Here is a 3,416-nt window from a genome sequence, read left to right as displayed (position 1 = left end):
TTATCTTTTACTATTTCCTGATAGTGGATCTTTCCTCATAAGATTACAGCCAACAAGTATGAAATTTTGTTTTACCTGTTTAGTGATTTTTTTATTTAGACCTTGAAAAAATTAATTTTAAACTGTCATTATACTTGTCAGCAGTACACATGTGCTACATAAAACAGTAACTGGTATATTGTAGATGCTCTTTTTCTTCTTCCTTCAACTATTTAATAATTTAACTTTGTTACATTTATTATACACTCTGTTGGAAAACATGAAAGACTTTGTTCAAATAAAAATTAAAATTCACAAAATACATTACAAAGATAAATTGACCCTTCTCAACAACTCCTTTATATTCTTATTTCTTTTACAAATTTTAATTTTATGGAATAAGTTCACATACTACAAAGTTGAATTACAAAACTGTGGAGCAAGAAAGATGTGTACATAAAAATGTCTGCGCTCTGGCATATTATATAAAAGTCCCCTCTGTTAAATAACAACTTCCCTAGAAACTGAACTTTGGGTTTTTATTTCCTTTTATCATTGTGTGATATCTTTTTTCCACAGTGTTTTTATTGTTTATTTAGAAAGTTCACATAATAAACCCTGAGCAGGCTCACTTTCTAGTCCTCCGGTGACCTACATTGTCCACCCCTACCCTTGGATGTCCTCCTCCCATAGAAAAAGAAGAAGAAAAAATATAAAACAAACAAACAAAACAAAACAAAACAACAACAACAAAAAACCAGGTCCAATTTCTTGTTGTCCATATTCTCACTGGAACATAGTCAAGCTCCTAGTCACCAGTCTTTTAAAGTAAACTGAGTTCTCCACCCACTCTCCTGCCAGAAGTAATTAACTGTGGAAAACTACACTTCAGCATCCTTATCACAATTTTTAAGGTTTCACTTGGATGGCTTTTTGTCTAGGCTAATATATTTGGGAGTAGTTGTAGAGGTTGTCACAGAAGCCTCTTTTGTCCCATGTTCTCACCTATGAGTCTGAAGTCAACAATATCACAGCAAAAGTAGCTTCCTTGGCTCTCTTAGAAATGTTCATCATCCTTAGTCATCAGAGACATGCATATAGAAAAGACTCTGAAATTCAGTCTTACACTTGTTAAATTGGGTGGATCAAAACCCAGATGACAGCACATGTTCGCAAGGATGTAGAGCAATGAGAGCCCTCTACCATTGCTGGTGTGAGTGCGAGTATGTACACTACTGTGTAAATCAATCTGGCATTTTTCCAGAATATTTGGAATAGATATGCCTCAAGACCTATCTCCTGGGCATTATAGCCAAAGATGTTCCTCCATATCACAAAGACACTTGCTCAACTATGTTCATAGCAGCTTTATGCATAATATCCAGAAACTAGAAACAATCTAGATGTCTCTCAACCAAATAATGTATTAAAAAATGTGGTTCATTTACATAAGGGAATACTAGTCAGCTAATAAATACAAAGACATCATACAATTTGCAAGCAAATGATTGGAACTAGAATAGGTCACCCATATTGAGGTAATCCAGACTCAGAAAGAAATGCATTTACTCACTTATAAGTAGATTTAAGCCATAATGTACAAGAAGATAACCATGCTACAATCTATGGACCCAAAGAAGCCAAAAGACATCCCAAGGAAGGTTGCCTTAATCTCACTCAGAGTTTTATTGAAGACTGAGAGGAAGGATTGGAGGAACCAGAGAGATCAAGGACACAAGAATTTCGACACAGAAATCTAAGCTGGGACCATGGAAGCACATAGAGACTGAACCACAAAACAGTGAGCATGAATGGGCTGGACCTAGACCCCTACAAATATTTAGCAGATGTGTAGCTTGGTCATCTTGGAGGTCCACTAACAATGGGAGTAGGGGATGTCTCTGACTCTGTAGTCTGCCTTTGGATCCTTTTTCATTACTTGGACTGCCTTGTCTGCCCTCAGTGAGAGATGGCAGGTTCATACGAGTGGCCTAAGGTGGCTGCTTGGAATGGAACTCTGGTCTTCTGCGAGAACCACAACTGCCCTTAACCAAAGACCCATCATCTCTCCAGCAGCTTAATTACTTTTAAAAATTATTTCTTCAGGCCCCTACAGGCATTACAAGTGCAGCTACCATGTCACATGTGCATCAGAAAGGAGATTGCCTATGGTTATGTGCTCTGACCTGTGAACATATGAATAATTAGTAGCCTAATACTCCCTGATAAAGCAAGCCTGAGACCACCACCAGTCCAGAGCCTGGATGGGTGCCTTGGGCAGGATTGAGCTGGAGACTAGAAAAGCCCTGCCTAGGACCTCAGGTCAAGAAAGAAGTGAGCCAGGCACAGATGACTCCCACATGGGTCTGTGTATGTAGACCCAGGCAAGAGTAAACCAGAGACAACCATTAGACCAATGACATGGAGCCAGGACAGGGAGCTAGCCTGAGACAGCCACTAATCCAGCAACATGAAAGCCTGTTCAAGCAGACCACTCCAGAGATAATCCTTCCCCAGTGACATAACATATTGTCATGGCAAAGCACACTGAGACCACACCTGAAAGGAACCCAGACACTCAGAGACCTAGGGTGCCATGAAGATCAGCAAGTAAGTGGAGGAAATATGGAAGAGAAAGAAAAACAGAAGCATATGGGCACAATGAAGAGAGGCAGAACTGGACATTTGACAGCAGTGAGGAATAGCTTGATGTGAGATGCCAGTGATGCCATGGTGGGTCCTGGACTGTGCTACCACCCAGGACCACACCTGAGTCTATGGCCATGCAGTATCAGGAGGCTGTTACCACCAAAGGCCAGGTGGACATCCTTGGTCTGAGCTCCACCTGGGGACTTGTTGATGTCTCTGGGCTATGTAGAAGTGGCCCTACCCTTCACCTGACTTAGGCATTCTGAAAAGAACTGGCCCTGAGAGTGTGAGGGCAGGAGATTTGACCTTGCCCTGATCAAACTGCAGTACTTTGGAGAGTGGGCCACACAGATTGCTAAGGAAGCACAGTAGAGCTAATCCTGGGTGCAGGAGTTACAGTTGAGCGAGCCCTGAGGGTGTGAGTGAGCCCTGAGGGTGTGAGCATGGGAGAGCTGGCCCTGACACACATCTCCTATCCCTGCTTCTCATATGAGGCAGGCAAGAGAAATTGTCCTGGGGTCATGAAAGCAAGAGAGCTGTACCTGCTTCACCAGCTGCAGAATTTGAGAGAGTAGGCTCAGCACCTCTGCTGAGCAGCAGAATAGAACTGACCTGAGTGGCAGAGGTGCCTGGTCGGCCACCCTGATGACATGGGCATGGGAGATTTTGATCCATGGCATCAGCATTTCTGTGTCGGGGACAAGGGAGAGATGCCTCTCATCTATAGCCCCTTGCCACCTATGCTAGGCAGTAGAGTTGAAACTGCCCCTCACCAACTACAGCCCATG

At 42.4% G+C, this 3,416-nt stretch overlaps 1 pseudogene; it reads left to right on the top strand.

Annotated features, from left to right (window-relative positions):
• Nucleotides 1-2,091: 2,091 nt before the first annotated feature.
• Nucleotides 2,092-2,199, top strand: LOC127197794 (uncharacterized; annotated as a pseudogene).
• The last annotated feature ends 1,217 nt before the right edge of the window (nucleotides 2,200-3,416 follow it).

This window comes from Acomys russatus, chromosome 13, assembly GCF_903995435.1.
Source record: "Acomys russatus chromosome 13, mAcoRus1.1, whole genome shotgun sequence".
Taxonomy (NCBI): Eukaryota; Metazoa; Chordata; class Mammalia; order Rodentia; family Muridae; genus Acomys; species Acomys russatus.
Note: the sequence above shows the minus strand (reverse complement) of the source record. Positions and strands in the feature narration are given on the sequence as shown.